This window comes from Eulemur rufifrons, chromosome 3 (assembly GCF_041146395.1).
Source record: "Eulemur rufifrons isolate Redbay chromosome 3, OSU_ERuf_1, whole genome shotgun sequence".
Taxonomy (NCBI): Eukaryota; Metazoa; Chordata; class Mammalia; order Primates; family Lemuridae; genus Eulemur; species Eulemur rufifrons.
Genome location: NC_090985.1, coordinates 35,586,349 through 35,612,348, shown reverse-complemented (window position 1 = coordinate 35,612,348; position 26,000 = coordinate 35,586,349). Strand labels below are relative to the sequence as shown.

Here is a 26,000-nt window from a genome sequence, read left to right as displayed (position 1 = left end):
CGGCTGTCCCAGTTGTTAAAATACTGAAATGCTTCCAAACAGGCTGGGAAATAGCTGCTGCCCAGAGGGGCCCCCTCCCCAAGTGCCTCTTCCCGAGCACTGCCAGACCTTCCCCCAGGATCCAGCAAGAAAAGAATTAAAGTCAGGCTCTGTGGAGGCTTCCAGAGAGTACTCGGCGGATTGGTGCCCAGTGTTAATATTCTGGCCCTCACCCCTGGCCACAGGTAGGGGCATGAAGAATGCAAACAAAAGATTGAGAAGAAGGACAAATCTCAGTGCTTGCTTGCTGAAGGAAGAGAGAGGGAGAGGGGGAGGGGTGGGGCAGGGGGAGAAGGGGAGACTGGTCCACGTGGCAGTGGCCCCAAGACACACCGCAGAGCTGCCCATACCTTCCTCCCTCTAGGTCACTCCCTCCGTCCCAGCTCAGCTCACCACTGCAACACAAGCCTCCCTAGGTGCTATAGTTTGAATGTCTGTCCCCCTCAAAACTCATGCTGAAACTTAGTCCCCAATGTGGCACTACTGAGAGGTGGGGCCTTTCAGAGGTGGTCGGAGGTAATAGATTAATCCAGTCACCGATAAATGGGTTATGATGGGAGTGGGACTGGTGGCTTTACGAGAAGAGGAAGGGAGACCTGAGCTAGCATGTGAGCCTGCTCAGCCCCCGGCCATGTAATGCCCTCAACGCCTCGGGAATCTGCAGAGAGCCCCCACCTGCAAGAAGGCCCTCACCAGCTGCAGCCCCTCGACCTGGGACTTCTCAGCCTTCATAACTGTAAGACATTTATTCATTTTCTTTATAAATTACCCAATTTCCTATAATTTGTTCTAACCAACAGAAAACAGACTAGGACATCAGGCAAAAGGAAACAGGGCGCTGTGCTCCCTGCCTTGCCCAGCTGACATCTTGCCTGCCCGCCCTCCACACCCCTTCCGGTAACGGCTCCCAGTTTTCCTATGGGGCATCCCCTAATAGTCCTCTCATGTGCTCCAGGGGTGGCACATTACCTAGAAGAGAACGGACAAAGCATGGAACCATCCAGAACCAGTGGATGATTCAAAGCCAGCCATGGGACCCTAACCTCCTCAGCCCTTTGGCAGAAGCCACTGGGAAGAGAGTACCTTTCCCCCAACACAACCCAGAGTTGCTAACATGAGCCGATGGAAGCCTGAATCCAAGCTGCCAGCAGCCTCTTGACATCTCAAAGACAGATGAGAAACAAGGAGGAAGGAAGGCAGAGCCAGGAGACAGGGAGACAAAAGCTGGTCAACATGGTTTCGGACCTTGGGTCAGCCAGGCCTAACTGGCTAGTTACTTGATGCGTAACTTATCTTTTCTAAACTTCAGGTAGAGTTTGGTTACTGCCACTTGCAACCCAGAGCACTGACTGATACAACGCTCAACGGGTTAATGAGAGGCTGCTGGTTGCTACCAGGCAGGACCCACTTCCTGCCCCAGCTACCATTTCAGGTCCGGCTGTGGATGGCACCTGGGAGGCTGGCTGCAGGCCCCACCCCTCTGCTCTGTGCAACCGAACATTCTTCCCTCACTGCAGACCTCCAGTCTCTCACCTTCCACCTCCCACCGGCCACCTTTCCTGATACACGAATCTCCATAGGGCCTGCAGACTGTGATGCAAGCTCCTTTAACACAGCTTACGGCGCCAGTGTTCCCTGGCCCTGACGTCCTCACAAACCCTCTGGTTGAGCCACATGGACCTGTGAACGTTCTTTGACCTCACTGAGATCCTTCTCATCTCCAGATATTTGCTCATGCTACCTGATCTGAACAGTGTTTCCAAACACCAGGTGTTTTTATAATACAATCCCAGTTTACACTGTAATAATGCACCGTAACCTCTGTGAGGAGGACTGGGGTGACCCCTCATGTTCTATATCCCACATCCTGTTCACTTAGGTCGAAGCCCCTGCACCCCATGGGGATTAAGTAAATGCTGACAGGACCTCATAAACACAGCCTCTACCCCTAGATCAGCGGTCCCCAACCTTTTTGGTACCAGGGACAGGTTTCATGGAAGACAATTTTCCATAGACCCCGGGGGCGGTGGGAAGCTCAGGTGGGAAGCTTCATTTGCTGGCTGGCCAGCTGATCACTGGTCACCTCCTGCTGGGTGGCCTGGTTCCTAACAGGCCACGGACAGGTACCGGGTCGCTGCCCAGGGGTTGCCTAGGGGTGGGGACTGCAGCCCTGGATGCTTATCAAAGCCCTCCCCCAAGCTTTATAAAACCTACTTCAGATAGAAAATGGCTCTGAGTTTTTTAAGTCTTTGTTATGTAAATTAAAGTGGGAGTTTTTTTTAAATTGAAAAACAGCCACCTGTGTAAATTTCAGCCAGAGCCCTAAGAAAAAGTCTATGAAGAAAACTTCTCTTGACACTGAACATAAACTGACTGCAATCATAATTGCAATGTACAGAGAGCTGATTTCAAAATAGACCTTGGAGAGCTTCTGGTACAACCTTCCCATTTTACAGAAGTGGAAACTGAGCTTCCGAGAAGTGAAATCTCAGCCCAACATCATCACACAGCTAGGAGGCAGAGGTAACCAGGAAAAAAACCAGGTTCTCTGCCTTTTCCCCCCTAACATTTATATATCTTCATTTTAATTTTTTTATTACAACATCAATTACACACTCACTTAAAAACGTAAGCCACAGAGAAGTTCTGTATGTATTTTCTACTCTTTGCACTGTATCTCAGTGGGTCTCTGAAAAACAGGGTCTCTGTATTTACTGGCAGAACCACGAGAGCCTTTCTGGCCTTAGACTTCATGTGGTTTCTCACCCTCTAGACTACCCGTAAACATTGCCAACACTGGCAACACAGACAGCAGCTGCAGGTTGTGCAATGAAAGGCAGTCTCTACTTCCTAATGTGGACCTAGACGGTTCTTGGTGGTCTGAAGTTTCCATCTCACTGCTTATTTTAAAAGAACTCAAATTAAGTTGGTCCCCAGACAATCTCTGATTTTGCCAAGCCCCTCGATCAATCTGTAAGGAGTGACCAGAACTCGCTCCCACTCTACTGGCAGGATGTGTTCAGGACCCCGTGGGCCTGATATCCACCCTTAGTCCACGCCATTATCTTCCAGAGGGAGTGAGAGGGCCACCTCTCTGCCTTGTCCTAACCAATATCAGGGCACTGCTCAGTCTATGAAGACAGTGTTTTCTTTTCCACTTCGTCTACTAGGCTGTGCTCTCCCTAGCACCTGGCACAGTGTGGGCACCAAGTAGATGTTCCACAAACACTGTGTGTGTGTGTGTGAGTGTGTGTGTATGCACACATACTATATGTGCACGTTGTTATATAGAAACATGTTTATTTGAACCTATAGTCGTTCAATAAATGCTTGTTTTATATATACATGGCATAGACATATATATTTATATGTTTATATATAGACATGTTTAATATATAAGCATGTTTACCTATAGCACATAGGTTTTCAGTAAATAACTATTTTATACATAATATATACAACATACATACATGTATGAATGCAAATATGACTGAATGAATAGGTGAGAACAAAACATGGTTTAAAGGCAGAACAGGCTGAGGAGTTGAAATGAAAACTCCAGGAGGGCAAATGCTGTGTCTCTCTCGTTCTTCACTGCATCCCCAGGCCCCAGCACAGTGCCTGCCTGGCACTTAGTATGTGCTCAATAAATACTGGTCAAATGGATTCCCCTCCAAAACTCATGTTGAAACTTACTCTGCAATGTGGCAGTATTGAGAGACGGGGTCTTTTAAGAGGTCATTGGGTCATAGGGCCTCTGCTTTTGGGAATGGATTAATCAATACATGGATTAATGGATTAGTTATCTTGGGAGGAGAACTGGTGGCTTTATAAGAAGAGGAAGAGAGACCTGAGCTAGCATGTGAGCTCGCTCAGCCCCCTGGCCATGTGACACCCTCAACGCCTCGGGACTCTGCAGAGTCCCCACCTGCAAGAAGGCTCTCGCCAGATGCAGCCCCTCGACCTGGGACTTCTCAGCCTCCGTAACTGTAAGAAATAAATTCCTTTTCATTATAAATTGCCCCGTTTCAGGTATTCTGTTATAAGCAACAGAAAATGGACTAAGACATGGCTGAACAGCCAGCCTAGTTTCATTTGGTGAACATTTACTGAGCAAGTACTTACCAAGCACCAAGGACCACGCCAGGCTCTGGGAAGCCGTGGGAGGGACCAGAGAGATGCGGTCCCTGCCTTCCAGGGAGGAGACCTAATAAAGAGGGGAATAAACTGCACACACTCCATGCACATCGAGAGGAGGGCTTTGAAGGGAAGGAACAGAGATGGAGTAAAGGCGAGATCTACAAGAAAGACTCTCCGAGAAGGAAAGACTGAAACTGAGGATGAAGGAGGCTGCTTTGCAAAAAGTCAGGAACACGTCAGGTGGAGGGAACAGCATGAAACCGGTGAACAGAAAGAAGCTAGTGGGCTGCAGCCAGGGAGGAAGGGCAGAGAGCTCAGAGGAAGGCAAGGGCTGGGATCTCAGGACCTTGGGTTTTGTTTAGTTTTTAAATAACAGCAGGAAGCTACTGAGGGTTTTAAGCAGAGGGATGGTATGATCCTATTTACATTCTTAAACTATCTGGCACCATATGAAAAATGGAGAGTTCAGGGAAACATCTCCTCGGCATCCTGCCCATTTGTCAAAGAGTGAGAAACAACCCCATGATAACACGGATTCAGACATCATTAATGAAAGGAATTCAGGGTAAGAAGGAAGAGCAACCTTTCCTCTATGGTAACACAGCATTTCCTGGCTGTCCTTAAGTTCTTAAAAACACAGATGGGGCCTGCTCTGGGTGGGCAAGGCTGGGGTGAGCAGGGTAGGTGGGTCCAGGCACCCTGTCATTCATCTTGTTCATTACAGGACTCAACGTCCTCCCGTAAAAATGTGCTCTTCATCTAGCCTCCTAGCTCTCAAGCTACACATGGGCACTTCTTGGTAACTCTGTCTTCCTTCCCCCCCAACACGTACATTAAATGATGCCAAGGTTTGTCAATTCCATCTCCACGGTACTTCTTGAATCCATTCTCTCTTCTCAATGTCCAGCACCGCTGCCTTACTGCTGCTACGACACCCTTAGAAACAATCTCCTAATGGCGTCTTTCTCTCTAGCCTGCCTCTCTTCCACAATGTCACAACATCCGTGATTTTTCTAGAAATCATAAACCGGACTGCATCACTCTTCTGCGCACAATCCTCCCTAGAGCAGACACACCCCACTGTCTCCTGGTGGGGATCAGCCACGTGGTTTGGGCAGGACTATCCATATATCTCTTAAGCCCTTGGCTGGCCTAAGGCAAGTCTTCTAGTCCTCATGCTTTGCCAGTGAGCAGTTCAAGTAAAAGGGAACCTGGGCCAGAAGTCAATCGGCACAAGGCAGTGTCCTGGCCACAGGGATTGGCTCCAGGGTACACACACAACCTAAGCTGGTCCAGCAGGAATTGGGCAGGAGATGTGGATGTAAAGCTCGGAATGGCTGCAGCCACATTACCACCATGAGGGAGGCAGTCTGAGGATAAAACTCACACAGGAAGGCAGAGCTAAGAGAACAGCAGAGAAATGAGCAAGGACGTGGATCAAACCCCACCTGAAGCCTGTCCTACCCCTGGAAGTTTCAATTATACATCTCCATGAGTTCCCTTTCCTAGCTAAGCCAGCTTGAGTTGAGTTCACTGTTACCAGCAAACATAAGTACATATACTCACTATAATCTCAACATAAAGTACAAACTCCTCAGCATGGCATACGACAGCAGTCAGCAAACTATAGCTCACAGGCGACTCAGGCCCATTGCCTGTTTTGGTAAATAAAGTTTTATTTTAACACAGCTATGCCCATGCATTATGGATTGCTGATGGCGGCTTAGGCACAACAGTGCAGCAGAATAGATGCAACAGAGACCATATGGCCACCAAAGTCTATTTTCTTATTTACAGAAAAAATTGGCAAACCCCTGACATTCCAGTCATCCACGTTTTGGCTTCTGCCTTCCCTTCCAGGTGACCACCCAGCACTCACTGCCTCCCTGGTGGATCATGCTGAGCCATCTTGCAGGTACACCCTCACCGCTGCCCGTTTTGCCTAGCCCACTCCTTGTGCCCTACTGACCTTGGCTCAGGCATCACCTCTCTTTAGGGGTCCCCTGTCAGGGTGAGGAGTTCCTTGTGAAACCACAGCTCCTCTGCCCACCCCTATTCTCCCACCAATCTGGAAAGAATGACCCAACTGTGTGTCTGTCTCCACCTCTGGCCTGAAGGCTTCTGAAGGGCTGGAATTATCAATTTTATATGTTGAGTTGTGTCTCCCTAAAATTCATATGTTAAAGTCCTAACTCCCAACACCAAAGAATGTAACCTTATTTGGAAGTAGGGTCTTTGCAGATCTAATTGGTTAAGATGAGGTCACAGTGGAGGAGGATAGGCCCTAAATCCAATGACTGGTGTCCTTATGAGACAACAACCATGTGAAGACAGACACACACAGAGAGAACGCCACGTAAACATAAAGGTAGAGATCCGGGAGATGCATCTACAAGCCAGGGAACAGCGAGGATTGCCCACAAACACCAGCAGCTAGGAGAGGGGCAGGTTCTCCCTCACAGCCCTCAGAAGGAACCAACCCTGCCAAGGGATGGACTGCCAAGAACTGATCTCAGACATCAAATGTCTGTAAGTCTCCCAGGTTGTGGCACTTTGTCACAGCAGCCCTAGCAAGCTCACACAGGCTTCTTTATCTCTGCATCCTGGTGCTTAGCACAGTGCCTGACACCCAGGGGGTGGCTCAATGTTTACTGAATGGAACCACAGTAGCCTGGGTTTTCAAGGCATCAGGCTGGTGGGTGTCAGGAGATAGAGAAGCACCCAAAGCAAGCTCCCCTGTCTCACCACGTGACCATGGCAGGGACAGGGTGCCTCACGACAGCCTCAGCGGAACACAGCAGTCAGGAGTACAGAATACAAACAAGAGAAATCAGCTATGACTAGTGTATGGAAAAAAAATGAATTGGATGAGAAGCTATAAGGTATTCCCAGAACCAACAGGCAAGTTGGAGAACCACGCTTGGACAAGGGGTCAAGGGATATTGGACAGAGGGAAAAGGTGGCCATGGCCATGCCACAGGATGTCTGCTGAGGACCCTTGCCACCTGCACTGGACTCTGAGCTGTGAACGACCTCTAAGTGCCCCTGTGTCTGTGTAGCACTCAGTCCAGAGTTGAAGCCGAAGGTGGCAGTGCCCATGTGGCCATGCTGGCATCATATGCTGGTGCCCAAGAGGCTGCAAGAAAGAATATCTGGTCCACCTCAGTTTCCACACTGGGAGGCAAAGCCTTGCCTCCCTCCAAGACTGGGTGTTGGGTAGGATGCTGCACACCCCAAAATACAAAAAGTGTCCGTGAGACTTGCTAACCCACCAAACCATAGAATTAAGTAAATGCAGATCCATGAGCCCCATTTCACTATCTCTGGGTCCCCTGGATTGACTCAGGGGCTCCCAGGCGGGCGGAAGTGAGGGAGAGGTCTCTGCATGTCTACACAGCCCCAGAGCCAAGTGTGAACAAAGGAAGTGTTTCTTCATCTCACCACAGAGAGCAAGTGTGAAGCAGGATTTCAAGCATCTGCTATTGCAAAAGATCGAAAGTAGTAGCAAAAGGTCATTTCCAGAAACATCCTTTTTCTCCTACCGCATAAAGCCATTCAGCATCAGATACATTCTGGATAACTTAATTGCCATTATCTGAAGCTCATTCATTCAGTCATTCATTCATTCAGTAAACTGTCCCAAGACTCAGATGTGCCAGGCCCTGTGCAGGCTGTTGGGGTCACAGAGATGAATCTACTGCTGTCCCTCACCTCCAGAAGTTCGGTCGCTGCAGAAGAAGATAACAACAGAGCCAGCTTTGCTTTGGGGACAGCAAGTTCAATGGAGGGTTGGAGGTTACCAATGTGAGTATGTGCTCCAGGCTTTTTTAATATTCACTGGGTATCACTCCATTTCTCTACACAAACACACACACACACACACACACACACACACGCACGCTTCCTCCCAGTGGGTCACCTCCCTGGTCAGCCACCAGCCCTAGAACAGTCCTGAGAACTAGGCCTGGGTGTCCAAAGCTGGACCCTCTTAGGAAGAGCCATGGGCTACTGGACTGGCTGAAGATGTCAAGCCCTGGCCAGCTGGCCTCCCTGGGTGAGGCAACCAGAGGCAGAGGCTGACGCTGTCACCCAGCTGGCTGTGTTCAAGGGCAAGACCCTAGCTCTTGGCCAACAGCTGGTCCTCAGGAAACCAGAGGATGAAGCTTGTCTTAGGTGCCCCTACTCTGCCCTCCACAAATCATCACACCAACACCTACCGTCTGCACCACACTTTCTGGCTCATGAAACACTCTTACACACATTTGCTCCTTCATCATTCACACACTGAATGCCGGATGTGTGTGAGGCACTCTGCTTAGAGCCAGGAATCTAAAGAGTAATAAAACACAGCCGCCTGCCCTTTTGGATGCCACTTCCTCTGGGAAGCCCTCTGTGATCTCTCCAGCTGGAGCCTGGGTTTCCTGACACCACAGCACTCTGCATCAGGGCTCGCTCTCTCTCAGTGCCAACCCCCTGGTGCAGATGAGGAAGGGACTCATCCTCCTCCTGTACCACTGCATCCCCAGGGCACAGTGCCTGGCACACACTGGGAGCAGAATGACTGTCTTGAGTAATTACTCTTAGGGTAAGAATCTGGCATTATCATTCCTTCAGTTTGCAGATTAGAAAATTTATCTCAGAGAGCTTGGGTGACTTGTCCAACATTTTAATGCTAGCAAAACTAGGTGAGTCTCTAATCTCATTCTCTTCATACCAATTTCCAAACCAACTCTCTCCATCCCAGCCAGCTTTTAGCTCTCCCTTTCCCCAGGGCCCACAGAGCTCCATCTGCCTTCCTGTGATCACCTTATTGTTGGGGACCTAATGTATCCTCCCCCTGGGTACTTTTTTAAAGCTACTCTGAAGACAGAAACCTGTGGTTAAAAGAAGGAAATGGATTCCAATGATGGAATGTCAGGTATTCATTTATTCACTAAACAAATATGTACTGAACATGCTCTATTCTAGGCACAGAGATACAGGAGTGAACACAGGCAAAATTGCTGCCCTCTGAGGTACGATCACGAAATGGTGTTATGAAAAGCTGGTGTCCCTGTGTTGAATGAATGAATGAATGAACAAATTGCAAGGAATGCCAAGTGATCTATTCAAGATGTAACTTAAGCTAACGCAAAGCATGTGGTCTATTGGAGATGGGGTGCTGGGTGGAAACCACACAATTCTACACCCCTAGACCACTCCATTTTCTACTGGGGGCTCCCCTTTTCCCCTTCACTCTCCTTTCAACATCCACAGTACAAGAGAAACAGAATGAGCCTCCCTTTTTGGCCACTGCTAGCTTCCTAATTAAAGTCAAGGATTTGTGTTTATTCAGGGTCCATAAAAACAGACCCAAAAAGAGTGTTTAAGAGAAAGCAGATGAAATGTGGGTAAGGACTAGCTAATAAAATCAGGGGGAAATGCTGTGAGTTTTCAATCACGACTGTGATTAAACAAAACTTTCAGGAGGACGCTTTGAGGGCCGAGCAAATAAATGTGTGCAGTGCCTGAGTTTCCAGGGTGAAATGTAAACCATAACTTCCTGCAGAATTAATTGGTCCCCGGTGGGGGATACGTGCTAAGTTCCTCTGGGCTGAGCCAGAGATCACGACGCAGCTAATGTGGTTTCCCCTCCCCCCTCCTGCCACTGGTGTCACCCAGCCTGTCAAGACTGCATTTAAAAACGCTGTGGATTTTCGGGTTCACAGGGGAAAGGCTTCAAAGGAAGAACCTGTGCTCAGATCACAAGAGGTACCTACAGAGGTGTCAGAAGCTGAGGCTGCCTCTTCCAGAACATTCACTGTCAGCTCATCCTCAGGGCCTCAGTCTCCTCACCTGGCCACTGCACTAGACACTGGCTCAGGTGTCTTCCAACCACAGCTTCACCCACACTAGGTTCTTCCAAGCAGGGACCTGGGGTGCGGAGGAGCACCCCTGTTTTGAAACATGAGTGAGGGTATGGCCTGAATTTGAAAATGAGCGACAAAGGCAAGAGGATCCCGGGAGCCCTAAGGATGTCCCCCCAAGGAAGTGGATGACCTCCCAGAGATCAAAAGGGGCCGGCCTTAATGAAACCCTAATGAACAAATTTCCACAATTAAGGACAACAATGGGAAAGCCACCAGTGGGGCCCAGAAAACAATCAATGTCTTTGATTAAGAGCTGCTGATGAAATTCCACATTGGTGCTTTCATCTAGCTCCCCTGGGAGTTTGCTGGCTTTGCAAGTTTTCAGAGAAAATCATCTTGAATATACATTATTCCCCAAGCCACTAAACAGAGAGCTTGGCCCTCCTGCCTCCTCCCCACCAAGGTTTCCCAGATGAGTCCTTAATGTCAGACAGTAGCAACCTCACAACACTCAGTGGGCCCAGGCTTGGCTCTTTTGGGGCAAGACCATCTCTCTCACCAGTTTTCCCACCATGCAGGTCCTACTGCTTTATTGGAGCCTTTGGTTTACCAAGGGTTTTCTGGGCTTGGTGCTGAAGCCAATCTCCCTGGGCTGGACCAATCTCTCACAGTGCTGAAGCCCCGATAACCATGGAAGCGCTGTCTGGATACTGGCTTGGTTTTAATACCAGAGTGGAGTCCGTCCTGAGTCAACTGCAAGTCAACCTGGATTCTGAACCATTCTGAGTATAAATGGTCAAGGGCAAAACAGACTGTTGAAGGACTGCTCCAAAGTGAGCCATTCACACCCACAGGTGTGAATGCTGTCTGCCTGCCTGCTTTAGCCCCTGCTGTGCCCTCTGTCTGAAATGCTGCTCCTTTCAAAACTCACTTCAAACTGTCACCTACTTTATAAGGCCTTCCCCAACTCCTCCAGGCAGTTAGCAGTTCCTGAGGGAACGAGCCCTGCCAGGCCCTGTGCTTGGCTAGAAGTACAAAGAGAAACATCCGTATCTGGTTAGAGACCTCTCCAAACTAGAGTTTCCAAATAACCTCTTGCTCACAACTCTATTTTATAACTTTTACTGTATAATATTTAAGGTATATGAAAAACACATAAAGAATAATAAAACCACCTCTTGGATCTACCATCCAGCTTAAGGAATAAAAATTAGTGAATACAAACAAAGTCTCCTGGGTACCCCAATCATACCCCTCTCTCCAATCCTCAGAGGTAAGCACTATCCTGAATTTGGTATTTATCATTTCTGTGCATTTCTTTATACTTGCACTACACAGGATTGCATGTTTTAAAATTTTCATAATTTTAACACTTTTCCTATTAACACAACGATTTGTTTTTATGTCCATCTCTTCCCACCGTCTGGGACCCCCTGTGGGCAGTGCTCGCATCCTGTTAATCTTTACATCCAGGCACCTAACCCAAACCCTGGCACGGAGTGCATGCTTCATACATGCTTATTGAAAATGGAAAAGACAAGAAAACACCGAGGGCAAGGTCTTCACCCACTAGGCCCAAAAAGGGAGGAGGGAGAGGGTGCAGGGGCTTTCCTGGTGGAGCCCACCTACCCGGCACCCTGAGGCTGCAGGTGCACAGCACCCAAGCACGACACCACGGGCCAGCTGGTGGGACGCGTCAGCGTTACTGTGAGGAGCAGCACCCACAGCACTGCACCCAGCACACAGCGAGGTCTCTGCTGCACGGGTTTGGTGAACGAATGGCCATTTCTACATGCAAGAAAACGGAAAGGCTGGAACAACTAAGTATGGCTGCTCCAGAGGAGACTCGATTCGGGGCCTAACAGAGCCACAGACTGTTCACTCATCAAGGACCAATGTCTTCTTTCGTTCAGCCCTAGCCCCACCCTGACTTTCAACTCACTCAATAATACAGCCCCATATGGCTTCTGGGATCTTTGGAGGAAACCCAGCGGGCGTCATACAAATGAGAAAATGCTTAAGTACACAGGGGTGGGGTAGGGGAAGGGAGGACAGTTTATGTGGCCACCACCAGAACAGGCTGATTTTGAGAGTACAGGGAACACCAGGCTTCCGAATAAAGGGCAGGATGCAGCCTCAGTGAATGTTCTTTTTATGAATTAAGATGTGTCCTCTGACCTTCGAATTCTCTGCCAGCCTGAAGTGCATCTGCAAGTGGAATTTAACAAGAACCAGGGCTGAGAAAATAAGTCCCAACTCTGGTCCTGACCAGCTGTGCAACTGTGCAGCAAATCACTTAACCTCTCTGGGCTTCAATTTTCTAAAAAAATTATGCACTCTACAAACTGTCTTGGAGACAGGCCTACCGTGAGCTTGGCCGGTGGATCTAAAACAGAAAATGGCCCAGCCCTGGGATCGACAGTGTTTAGTGGAGCAAGGCCAAAGCATAAACACAAAGTACTCTACAGCTGTAAGGTAGTGTTATTATACTTTATTTTCTATCACATAAGCCCTTTCTGGATTTTTTTCCTCTTCCTTCCTTCTTTTTCTCTCTCTCTCTTTTTTTTTTTTTTTTAAAGATTCAAGACATGGTGCTTGGTCAATGCTAAGTAGAACAGAGAGAGCCAGGAAGCTCATCTTTAATTCAGCGCTGACAATACTCAGCTCAGCTCAAACTTGGCAAAAACGCTTTCTTCCCGCACATCTATTCATAGATGTCTGTTCCTAGAGTTAACACTCAATTATTCACCCTAACAGAGGAATTGTCCCATGCTCTGAGAATAGCATAGGGGGTGGGGGGCTGGGAAGCAGGCGGGGCAGAGGAAAATAGGGACAGACCTAGAAAAGACCCCACCTACCACACAGAGAGCAGCCACACCCCTCTGGGCGGGCAGGAAGGCAGCAGCACCCCCCAGTGTGGTCAGCAGGGACCACAAGGCAGGGACCACCAAGACATTGGTTACCAAGGGCCTCCTGTGATACTCAGCTGGAACCTCATCAGGACTTCTGGGGACTCCTGTCCCACAGGGAAGGAAGGGAGGCTCAGACAAGTGACATGACACGCCAGAGCAACAGAGCTGTTAACACAATGCAGAGACTAATCCCATGTGGGCCAAGTACCCCAGGAGCAGATGGAACCAACACCCTCAGGTGATTAAAATCTTGGAGCTGCCACAGGTTTCAACTCCTCCTGAGTTCCAAACCTTTTACCAGAACTGCTTCACACCTGACGACGACGAGCCGCCCACAATGACTTGCTGGGTTGAACTGAATCTCCTGCAAGGTTCTGATGAGAATTCAGTGAGATGATGTATGCCTGGCAGAAACTTCTACCATCAGCGTATTCAGCTGTGTTTGATTCCTTTATGTTCTTCCTCTGACCCTCAAAACTGCGAGGACAAGAACAGGCACGACTCGGCTCGGTGAGCCCAGGGCCCATCTCAGCAAGTAGCTAAAGGTTCGGTCTTCATTCATTCATCCTAGCAGCATGACCCGCTGTTGCCATAGAGCTCAGATGTGGGGTAAGGAAGGGGCAGAGAGGGGCAAAGGGCAAACCTAGGGATTTTCTGGACACTCAATAAACACCTATTTGAGATGCTGAGATGTGTCCCCCTTTTGCATTTAATCACAGAATCACAAATATACACACCTAAAAATGATAGATCTTGGGGTGTGAAATAGATATTTAAAAAGAGGCCAATTTCAACTGTCCACCCAAAGCAGAAAAAGAAATCCAGACGCTCGTTCATCAAACATACGTTTGGTACCTACGTACCAGGTACCTTTCGATATTTTGTGCTTCCCCTTAAAAAATGGCCCAGGAGCTTCGAATCAGAATCCTTGCAAAACACAGGCAAAGATGACAAGTGGGCCGCATCACAGACACAGAACTCGAGAGAAGACGGCATTTTAAATACCACAGAGACTGTCTGGAAATCTGCAATCCCATAAACGGTTACAGCTCAGCCACCCGCTGAGGCGCCTTTGTCTGCTCCTTAAGGGCTTCTCAGAGGCGGATGCACCCATTTCTCCCTGGCCCTGCATCCCAGCCACAGAGCACAAGCAGGGGGTTTGAGAAGCGGTCCCTCTCCCCCACCCCTGGACGGGCAGCGGGCAGGAGCTGGGGGAACACTCAGGTGCCTGCAGACATGAGGTCGCTCATCTTCCACTGAGAACACACTGGACGGCAGCGGCTCCCTCCGTCCGAACCGAAGTGCATTTTCGCTTTGGAATTTACACGATGTCCCCAAACAGAAAACACCTGGCCATCATTCATCAGTAGCTCTTGCTCTTCTTACATTTTCCAGAAAATAATTTCTCTAGGACTTGAACAGAGTTACTGGTATTAGGTGTCTCTAGGTTCCTTAATCCCATCTGCTGCTCCCTGGGAAGAAGTGATGAGATTCTAGAAAAATCTCATGACCTCTCTCTGACCCCAGGTTTCCTCATTTATAAAATGGCATTAATAATGTCTTCTGTATAGGTCTAGGAGAGTGTGATTCATGGTGGCTATTATATTTAAGAATTGCTTGACATTTGGGACTAGATGATGAAAACAATTAAAAAAAAAAAAAAGAAAAAAAGAATTGCTCCCTGTCTGCTATTGGGCCTGTCAGTACTTTTTTTTTTTTTTAAGTTTTTTAGAGACAGGGTCTCACTCTGTGACCCAGGCTGTAGTGCAGTTGTGTGATCGCAGCTCACAGCAATCTTGAACTCTTCGGCTCAAGCGATCCTCCTGCCTCAGCCTCCCAAGAAGCTAGGACTATAGGTGCGCACCATCATGCCCTGCTAATTTTTTTTCTTTTGTGTGTGTGTGTGTGTGTGTGTGTGTAGAGATGGGGTCTCGAACTCCTGGCCTCAAGCGATCCTCTCACCGCAGCCTCCCAAAATGCCAGGATTCCAGGTGTGAGCCACCGTACCCAGCCACCTGTCCTTATTTTACCTCAGGGATGCCTGGGCCTAAGTTTTATTAATTGATCTGTTTTGTCGTACATAGTTTATGAAGTGATCTAAACTTTGGTTTTCTTTCCCTCCCTGAAAACAATAGGGTACTAGGTTTCTTAGAAAAGAAGGAAAGAAAAGAGAGGAGAGGAGAGAGGAACAGAGAGGAAAAGAGAAGAGAGAAGGGGAGAGGAGGAGGTTTTCTTCCAGGAAAAGTAACATAAGCACATTACAGAAAAATGTGCAAAAGAGGGAAAGGGAGAGAAAAGCATCCATGTTCTCATCCTCTAACACAGCCTCTGACACCGTTTTGGTGTCTTTCCTTGACATCCTGCTTCCTATAAATGACTGACGGCTTTCCTAAGTCTCCTCACGGCCTCCATGGCCCTGACGTGGCCGTGTTGTATTTCACTGTGTGGCTGCACCACAACTGATTTAAGTGCATGATGACTGTCAGACATTTAGGTTATTTCCAATTTGTTTTGTTATTGTAAAAAACTGAACTAAAGATCTTTGTGCAACATTTCGTCCATATTTTTTATTGTTTCCTTAGGAGAGATTCCCAAAAGTGGGTTCACTGGGTCAAAGGTTATGAAGATCTTCATGTCCCTTGACATCAATTGCCACAGTTGCCCAGAAGGGCCATTCAGGGACCCTGTCGGCCACCAGCAAGAAGACACATGGTGGCTTCACAGCAGCTAGGAGGCAACACACCTTTCACAGGCATCATGGAGTGCGGTCAGGCACACCTGTTGGGTTTTCTCTAGAGTGAGCACTCACGGAACATTCTGGTCTCCGCACATTGGCATGTGCAATCTCAGGCACTTTTCAACTCTCCTTGCTGAAGAGGAGCCTCTTAATAAGTTCGAGAATAAGCCCCCAGGTGGAACCAAATACTCCCTCCTTCCTCCCCCAACAGTTATTTAGAGATAATGGAGGAACAAAAGATCAGGTTCCTCTTCTTTCGGTTTTAGGTGTCCAAGGTCTGGAGAGAAAGATGAGTTTATCTGGAGAGGCATTTTTCAACCACAAGCCCAATCACAGGGGAGAGGGGGTCCAGAAATGGGTAAGGGACATTCAAAGGTCATAGCTAGTTTATCCCTCATTTGCTTCCAGAAAGTTCCACCTGGAGGTAGGGCCTCAAGGACGATGGAGTCAAATGCAAAGGTGGAGGGGGGCGGGGGGTCCCCCATGGGCTCGAGAGGCCAAAGCCCTTCGAGATCAACTCCAGGATGGGGCATTCAACCACAGACTTGAGATGAGCAGCAACAGTGACAAAGTGGTCAAAGGCCTAAATCTAGGTGCTGCTGTGACCACAGAGACTTGGCTTTTATTTAAAAAAAAACAAAAACAAAAAAAACCTACCAGGTGTGGTGGCACATGCCTGTAGTCCCAGCTACTTGGGAGGCTGAGGCAGGAGGCTCCCTTAAGCCCAGGAGTTTAAAGCTAACCTGAGCAATATAGCGGGACCCTATCTTTAATTAATTAATTAATTAATTAGTTAACTGAATCAGGCCTCACTAGGCCGAGAGTAGCTATCTCTTTCCTGCCCACTGCGTCTTATGTAACCCACCCCTGGGTATCAGGACAACTTTGCACACTCCGAAGATGTCCTCAATGCATTACAACATACAATAGGCTCACATCCTACCCTCACTTTTTTCATCTTTTTTCTATACAATAAAAAATTGTATAGTAACATCAAGTCAATGTATGATGTAAACAGCAGTGGACAATATAAAGTACAATGTACAACATACAAAAAAAAAGAAACAAATGCAAATAGATACAATAGGCAAAATACACTTTTACATTATTTAAAGTTTTTTGAGTGAAAAAAAAAAGCACCGTGGTCCTTGGCCATGAGGGTTGCTGAGATGCCCGTCGTTATGCGACGCCCACTTAGAAACCACCCCCTCTCCTAGCACGTCCAGCAGGAGCAGTGTCTGCTCTTGGGTAAACAACTCCACTCGGAGACTTTTCCAGGTATGTCGGAGGTTGACCCGCGGGAGGTAGGGAACACGGTAGATGCACTGAGGCTGGCCTGGGACATCCGAGTTCCAGCTCTGCTTCTTACTAGACTCTGAGTTTTCTCAGTTTCCTCGTCTGTAAAGTGGGGGTATTACCTGCCTCGCAGAGTTATCGTGACAGTAAGAAATAAAATATACAAAGCACGTGGCATGTGCTCCACGTGCCATAAGGGAAAGCTATTATTACTATAAAGGAGACCAAAACTTAAGAAAGCAACCCCAAAAGTCACAGGAACCCACCACATGATGTTTATGGGAACCCTGCAAAGAGCGGCTTTTTGCCTGGGCTGTAACTACCTGCACAGGTGGTCAAGAATGTCGCCTCGCTCCCTGACTCCTGCTCTCCCGAGAATCAACCTGCTGGTGTGTCCCTCGTGGTGTCTGATGACTCTCCCTGCGATCCCACCGCCAAACCTGCCAAGAAAGCTTTTCTGGTTCCTGAGTGAGAAGAACGGTCCTAGAGGGCTGGGCTTGGGTTAGCCCAAGAAAACAAACTTACGCTCCTTCCTTCTGTAAGCTGCTCAGGCCTCTTAGGGACGTGTGCTGGGTGGCCGTGGGACACGTGGTACTCACTCCCCACATGGATCCATCCCAGGGCCTAGCACACGGTAGGTGCTCACTTAATGGCTGCTGTTGAATGGCAGGGGGGATCTTGTTCCTTCCTCCCTTGTGAACTAAAAACTTGAGTGCTAGGAAGTCACGTTCAGGAATGACTGTAAAATACCACTTTTCGGAATACTCAGAAATCTCTATTTGGTTCTTTCATTCGAAAGCCTGTTTGATCTGTCTGCACGCTGGCTGGTCTCCGGTGCCCCAGGAGCACAGGGCAGTACACAAAAGCAGAGTTCAGGGGAGCAAAGCAGACATTTTAGGAAGTGATTGCCCAAGTTTCACTTTCACGTCGTCTTCTGCATTCTACTTCAACTCTGGTTTTGAACAAAGCTGGGGCCTGTAAAGAGACTTCCTTTAGTCTACACTCTCCACGCCCTGGGTCCCAGCCCTGAAGCTGTGTGGACTGGGAACGAATTACTCAGCACCTATTAAACACCAGATCCTACACCAGGCACATTCAGACATTTTCCAACCTAAGAGCCAAAACAAGCTGGAAAACAGGCATTGAGATGCTAGGGAAGGTTATACGATGCACAAACGACTTTGCAGTTAGGGAGTCAGGTCTGAACCAAGACATGGCTCCAAGGTCCAAGCTTCTCACTCCACCTTCTCACTGTCCCTTTTCAAAGGTGCCAGCCACCAAGGTTGCAGAGTGTTCCGCTTGGCATAAAGCCACCTCAGCAGTTTGAAAACATCTTAAAGAAATGCCCCTCACAACAAATGTATACTGTATCTCTGCAAGAATGATAGCCCCGGCCAAAAATTAGCACTGGACAAATCATCCAGCTCTCACACCCCTCACCTCGCCCTCCTCCCGTCTTTGAATATGAGAAGGGAGAGCGTGGGGAGAGTTTCTACTAAAGGCCATGCCAGGTGCTTTTATACACATTATCCCACTCAATCCTCTAAACACCCCAGGGAGCCAGGTAATATTGGCCCAGCTGCACCAATGGCAATTCTGGTTCAGCAGGGTGATGTGATTTGCCCAAGGTCACTTGGTGCTGAGAGGGGGGCCTGGGTTCCTTCAGCTCTGCAATGCAATAGGATTTGCTGAGTAGGCACTAGGTGTAAATTCCAAAGAGCTCAAAGTGGCCAGACAGAGTCAGAAGCAGGAGCCACTGTTGGGCAGATGAGGAAAGGACAGAGCTTTCCTTCCTCCAGCTGCCCGTGCCCTTCCCATCCTCAATTCCTCTGCATGACTCTGCCCTCACAGTCCTCCCCTTCCCCTGCAAATGACACTGGTGTGGGAGGGGTAGAGGATGGAGAGAGGGTTAGTCCCCGGCAGGCTGTGTATTGGTTCCAAAGCTGTCACTTTCCCCATGTTAGGCCTTCTTTTCCACTGTGGATTTAAGGACTTAGTCCCCTACCAAAGGAAGGGCAAGAGCAGAGGTTCACTTTGAGCTGGGGAAGGACTCCAGCCCCCAGCATGCTCCAGGTGCAGACGGGCAGGCACCACGCAGCGGTGGGAACAGCCAGCTTGGGAGACAGCAGATCGGTGCGCCAGCCCTGACTCTGCCTCTTGGGCAAGATGCTTCCCCCTCTGGGTCCCAGTTCCCTCATGTGTTTACATTAGAGGACTGGATGCTTAAGCCTGAAACTCCGGGCATGAGGTTCCCACTCAGACCTTCCAGACCTCAATCACGTGAGAGAAAGCTATGCAGTTCACACCGCCTCTCCCCACCCCTCCCTGCCACCAGCCCCACCTCAGCAGGTGCCTGGGCCCTGCTGGGCTTATTGAGCACTGCTGGCAGATAAAGGTGGTCTCGTGCTCCCACTGTCACCTGTACTGAAGTCTACCCTAGGCCTTTGATGTTATGTCACGTGTTTCTCGCGCCTGCCCCTTCTGCTAAGCTGTGACAGGAACCCCCAGGGGCATGTTCAGATCTGCATCTCAGCATCCACCCTGAATGGATGAGGGGGAGGGGGTCAGAGGAGATGATCTCCTCGCCCACCCTACTCAAAGTGTGCTCCACGAACCAGGGGCATCGCCCACCCAGGCCCACTCAGAATCTGCAACTCCTCCACCTCCTCCATCCCTTGGCTTTCAGCACCTAGAAGCCTCCCAAACTGGGGGCCTTAGCAGGACTCACTAAAATGTAGCCCATCATTAACCAAAGGAGATTCACCTTAGGAACTTCCTAGAAGCCTGCTACTGACTCCTCACAAGGCGGATGTGAAATGTGCAGCCGCCAGGGGGCTTCCTGGCCCATGTTACTCACTGCCTCGCTTTCAGAAACGCTGAGGCATGTCCTCTGCCCTGGGACTTGGAGACCCTCACCCTCCCCCGTCTCCCCAACCACAAACGAGTGACCGCACGCCTGCCCACCCCGGGCAGCAGGGGCAGACAGACCAACTGCCCACCCACACCCATGGGTCCTGTCCACGCTCAGAAAGTGCTCTTCCCTCGTGCTTCTACTCTCGACATTTATTCAACTTGGGAAGAAAAGGAACCTTTCCAAAACACGTTTTCAGTTTCTTAATAAACCCCGCAATTCCTTTAATGATTTCAGATTATCTTAAATATTTATAAAAAATCACTCTCAGCAACACTTCTTTAAGCAAACCTCCTCGTCGACTTCGATTATTTATATATTTATGAACATGATGTTCAAGGACCAGATGGCAGCTAGTAAGTCTTCAAAAAGGAGAAAAAAAAAAAATCAATGGGACAGAATGTAAACTCGATGACTCCCCCATTTACTCTTCTTGACGAGCTCTGGTACAATTATCTTTCCATTCAGGGGAAGCGCCATACAACCCCCAGTCAACAATTGGATTAAAATAGCGCACTTGGACTTCAGAAAGCTCGGAGGCTCCAACTTCAATCTAGGAATAACCTGCCAGCCAAGGGCTCAATTCCCAAGGGGAACTGGAGCTCTGTTGGGGGGACAGGACAATGGGACCAGTGGAGGGACAGAAGCAGCATCATGGGAGGCAGACGTGTGCTGGGCACCTACCATGTGCCATGCACTCTCCTGGGAGGCTTTCCACACGACCTCAGACTCGAGTGTCGCAACAGCACTTCCAAGTGGCAACTATTATTCCTCATTTGAAAGATGAAGGAGGCCCAAAGAGAGAGGAAACACCTTGTCCAAGGTCACAGAGCTAGTACATGGCAGAGCCAGGGTGTGGACCCAGGCAGTCTGGCCCCAAAACCCTCACTGCTTCTAAAAGTAGAAAAAAGTAAGACAAAAAAAAAAAAATAATAACTGTTGTTAACCTCAAGCATCCTTGGCTACAAAGTTATCTTTCTTTCAACCTGGTGAGGCCAATCACCCCTTTTAAGACTATCAAAGACTTAACTCCCAAAGTTCTACCAAGGCCACGGGAGCTCTGGCCCTTTGAGAGCCTAGGGAAGGAGGAGAGCCTCAGCGGAGGGGAGTCCACTTGGAAGCTGTGAGATGTGAAATGAGTGTCACAGGCACACAGAGTTGACCTTACAAGATGGTGGGGCAGGGAGACCCTTTACCCTGAGATATGCTTGAAAAACAAGATGAGAAGTATGTCTTCAGCAGGACTTTATCAAATGTCCCTTTTTGGGAGAGGAAAAAAGAATAAAATTAGCCCTTTCATCTCCTTGTGCCCCCAATTTACTTCTTTCAAGAAGCTCCAATTCAAGTTAAATAAAAGACGTCGTTTTGGCCTTTGAAATGCCTATACTTTGGCCAAGGAAACAGCAATTGTCACTATTATTGAAGATGATAATAATAATCACTGATGGTGATCACCATTTTCTGGTTGCCTAACAGGAACCAGGGCCATGCTAAGGGCTTTGCTTACACTATTGCAATAAGCAACACAACTCCATGACATATTTCCCCCATTTTACAGATGAGAACACTGAGGCTCCGAGAGGTGAAGAAACTTGGTTTCATGCACGTGAACAACGAGAAAGAAAACTAAGGTTGAATTTGGATGTTAGTCTCCTACTGAGGAACCCTGTGAGACAGATGGGCGTGGGGATTATTTTGCCTGTCTATGGATGAGGAAAAGTCAGTACCGAGAGGGCAGCGACCTCTCAGGCTGCATGGCCAGTGGGTAAAGTGTACCAATTTTACATCTGAGTTTTCACCTATACAACACTGCCTACAATGCTCCCTGGAGGATGGTTTCGCTGAAGACAGCCAAGTCCCAGACCGCCAAAGCCACATGAATGATGGTCTCTTCAATCAAAGAGATGGCAGGAACGCTGAGCACAAGTGAGGCCACAACCTCCTGGCACTGGCGTCCCTCGGCATCCTTCCTGAACATCGGTCTCTGGACCCTGATGTAAGAGCTATCCGGGACTGGGATTCCACGCAGGGAGGAACCACCAGAGAACAATTTCAAGGTCACCTAGGGGCCAGTGTGCTGACCTTGAGAAGGAAACGGAATGTACACCCACACAGAGCAAAGGGGAACCCACTGCTCTTCTGTTCATTCTGTCAAAAAACGTACTGAGTTTCCGACATGTGCCAGGCAGCCTGTCAGGTGCCAGGGGAAGCACAAACATCGTTCAGAAAGAAGCAGGGTCTGAGCTTGGTAGGCTGAGACTTAGGTGAGGACCCTGAATCTGCCCCTTCCTGGCTGAGGGTCTTGTGCCAAATTCCTAGACAATCAGTCTCGGTAAAATGAGAATAATATCTCCCCTTCACAGGTAACGGTGGCCACTCTATGAGTTAAAAATGAACCCGCACATGCTCACACTGCAGCCTGTCACTGCACAGAGGTGCCTGCTGTTGCCTGTTAAAAATAACAGTAGCTCCCAGACTCCTGCCCTCCGGAGGTGGGGGAGCGGTGTACCCACATAGCTAAGGACCCTAAGAGAGGTACACAGGAGACTCTGGGAGCTGGGAAAGGAGGAGAAGGGATGGCTGTCAGAGAAAGCAAAATTCCTTGAAAATCTCCCAAAACGACCTGCAGAAACACATACTGGGCCTTTATCTGAAAGCCATTTCCAAGTGTCCCTGTACATGAACCCACTCTAACCTCTTTCATCACACACTCTGCCTCTCCCCATGCTGAAAGCCCAAAAAGGATCTAGAGAATGCAAATTATAACACACCTCCCCAGGAGGAAAATTCAGGCCAGCTGACCCCTCCTGCATGCCCACCAGGGTAGGAAGCCCACCTCTTCCCACCTTCCTCCACATTTCAGGAACCCCCCATGCCTGGGAAACCATTTCAGCCTCAGCCAGTCATCTGGCCGTGACAACCAAAAAGCTGCTTCCCTTTTATTTCCCCCCATGCACTCTTTCAAGAATGGGAGAGTCTCAAAGTCAGGGTTTAAGTTCCTTTTCACAGGGAGTCAATATTTTCACAAGACCATTCTCCTGGGGGAAGGGTGGAGTCCATCAAGCCCAGGTGGCAAATGTGGCTTTCTGGGGATGGTGAATGGATGTTACAGAGCTAGGAAGCAAAAATGTGGAAGCACACCAGCTCACTTCTCAAAATTCACCACCCACCCATTCATTTCATAGATATCTATAGAGCGCCTCCTGCGTGCTCCAGGCACCCCTTCTAGGTGCTGGCGATGTAGAAATTCAAGGTGACTGGCAATGACACTTTCCATCACCGCACGCTGGCCAAGCCAGGAAATCCATGCTGATTTTCTCAAGGCCCCATTCACAGCAGCCCATTTTACTGACAGGAGCCTCAGACTCAGAGAGGGTAAGCGGCTTGCCCAAGGTCACACAGCTAGTAAATAGCAGGGCCAGGAATTAAAGATAGGTGCAAAATCCACGTGACACACCCCCTCAGAGCCTCCTTCCCACTCAATTCCTCCCCACCCCTCCATTTCTTGCAGCAGGGAGGGAAGCAAAGACACCCACGGTGGGGGAAGGGGGCTGGGGGGCGCTCCAGTAAGGGAAGTCCTCGGTTCCTCTTTCCTCCTGCCCCCAACACAGGACTCAGGTTTCAAAGGACACACAGGTTCCTTCCAGACCCACTGTGTGTGTACGTGGGAAAGCCCTGCGGGATGCAAGGGCATCCACCCGTTAACACTGAACTTCCATTTGAAATGAAAGATGATTAAAAGATAAAAGGCAAAGAGGAAGTGCTTTTTAAACACAGGCGGGTGGCTACCCCAGGAGGAAGTCTTGAGGCCAGCGGAGAGTCTGTTCACCCCTTCTAGTTCCTCAATTCTACAGCCACCGGCCTTCCCGATCCCTGCTGGAAGTTAGCTGGGGGCTGCACTGCGCCGGGGTCAGTCCCTGCGCCCTCACCTGGCTCGTGGCAAGGGCCTGCCCAGGGGCAGCCACCCCCACCAGAGCGCCCCCTGCCTCGGGGCGCAGGACGCGCCGGCTGCGCCGGGCACCCCTGCGCGCTCCCTGCAGCTGGGTGGACCCGGGCGGCGGCCCCGCTGCGTGCTCCCCTCGCGTCTCCCCGCCGCCCCCAGCCCACCCGAGGTGCCTCCTCAGGGCCCCCCGCGCCGGCCACCCTGGCCAGCCTGGACGGCCCCGTCCTGCGGCGCCCCCTCTGCACCCGCAGCGGCGCCCGGCCGGCGCGGCCCGGATCGCACCCCCAGCTCTCCCCGCACCCATCACGCGCGCACCCCGCGCCCTCCCCGGCGCACCTCGGCTGCAGGGGCACGCGCGCGGGCGGCCGGGCGGCCGGGCGGAGGCGCCGGCGGAGCCCCGGCACGTACCTGGCGGCCCGGGGGGCCGGGCGAGGGGAGCGCGGGCGCGGGAGCGCAGGAGCCTCGGAGCCTCCGGTGCCGCCGCCGCCGCCGCCGCCGTTTCCGGGTTGGCGGGTCTCACGTCACCGCCACAGGTTTGCGAGCTGCCCCCGCCGCGGCGGTAGCAGCAGCAGCAGCGGCCCCGGCGAGTGCCAGGCGAGAAATAACTATAAAAGGAAGAGGCTCAGCGAGGAGGAAGAGGAAGCGCTGTTTACCTTCGAGAAGCCGAGCCGCCGGCGCTCGCACAAAAGGAGGACGCTCGCCTCGCGGACGCGCCTCCCCCCGCGCCCCGTCCCCGCCGCATCGCGGGGGCCCCGCGTCAGCGCGCGCCGCGCCCCGGGACCGCCCCGCGCCGGCCCCCACCCCAAAACCCGCGGCCGGGGTGCCGGCGCCCATGTGGCGGTGCCCACCCGAGCCGGGGAGCTGAGGCCTCGGGGCTGTGGTGACCTTGGGCAAGTCACAGCAGGCCGGCCAAGGCTGCGTGGGGCGCGCTGGGGGGTGGGGAGTCATCGCCCTCCTGGTGTGGAGGGGGAAATCCGGTTAAAACCGGCTCTGGGAGGCGCAGGGTGGCCCCCAAGGTCACAGCCTGCCAGCCAGGGCTCCAGCTCGAACCCGAGGCTCCAGGGCTTCAGGTCGACCAGGTTCCTGTCCCGGGGTGCGCTTCCCGTTCAGCTGGACTTAGGGAATGATGACAGTCCCTGCCCGGCTCACCTCGCAGCGGGGTCAGTAAGAGGATGTGCTGTCGGAGCATTCATTCAACCCTTCTACGGATATTTGTTGGACCCACTAAGTGTCAGGGCTGTTCTAGGCCACAGCTGGGAACCACAACAAAAACCCTGCCTGGGAGGGGCGGGGGCGGGGGGGGGGGAGGGGACAGACTGTAAAATATCTGGTGGGTCTGGTGGTGCTGAGTGCCAGGAGGAAAAATAGAACGGGATGGGGGACAGAGAGTGCGGCTGTCTATGCTACCTTGAGTGGCTCTACAAGGACTTTTAATTTAGTACAGAAATCCCCGGATAAAGACCTCCCCACTCTAATTCCAGTTTCTCGATATTATGGGAGACCCCATCTTTCCCCTAGTCTAGAAAGGCAAAGAATGCGTTTTTCTTCATGGAACAGGACGTGCCTAGGAAACTGATATTCTTCCCTCTGCCTTGCTCCCTGGCCCTCCGCACATCCTATCATTATCTTGCAGTTCAGCCACATTTCTCAGGAATATAGACAGTGTTCTCTAGAATAATCTTTTCCTCTGTCCTCTGGACAGGCATCAAAAGGATTACATCAAAAGTTTACATTGCCTTTCCACCCTCCACCTCCAGCTATGGGGGCTGCGGGGTGTGCCCAAATCATAGTGAATGCTGAGTTACCTGATTCCAATCCAGTCGCTTCTTTAACAAAGGTGCCTTGAGCCCTTTGTCTTGACCATGCCAGGTGCTAGGAGGGGGTGGGGGGCACTGGAATGATGCCATTTCAACAGGACTCTCTGAGCTGGTTCTAAGCTGCTGTGAGCATCAGGGCCCCAACCCCTAAAGGAGGGAAACTGATGCCCGCCTTGCATTGGGCAGTGAGAAGTAGGTTGGAAACAGCTGGGTCCTGAACTGTGAACTTGAAGAGAAGCAGGAAAATGATTTGGAATCAGAGCTGAGCCAGTTACAAAATGGGCATTAATAATTCCGAGCATTTAGAAGTGCTACCAAACACTGTGTCCATATCACTTCATCCTCAAACAGCCCGA

General features: G+C 50.2%; 1 protein-coding gene across 20 annotated transcripts in view; it reads right to left on the bottom strand.

Annotated features, from left to right (window-relative positions):
• The window catches only part of CYRIB (CYFIP related Rac1 interactor B), a 155,908-nt gene extending 131,336 nt beyond the window's left edge, over positions 1–24,572 (bottom strand). For 11 of the 20 annotated variants that reach the window (XM_069465989.1, XM_069465977.1, XM_069465983.1 and 8 more), the window contains exon 1: positions 24,236–24,434. The gene's annotated coding sequence lies outside the window, so the exon portion shown is untranslated. Of the gene's footprint in view, positions 1–24,235; positions 24,435–24,480 lie in introns of those variants that run through there. The other 9 variants (XM_069465985.1, XM_069465984.1, XM_069465976.1 and 6 more) reach the window with 1 other exon arrangement.
• Between the last annotated feature and the right edge of the window lie 1,428 nt (positions 24,573–26,000).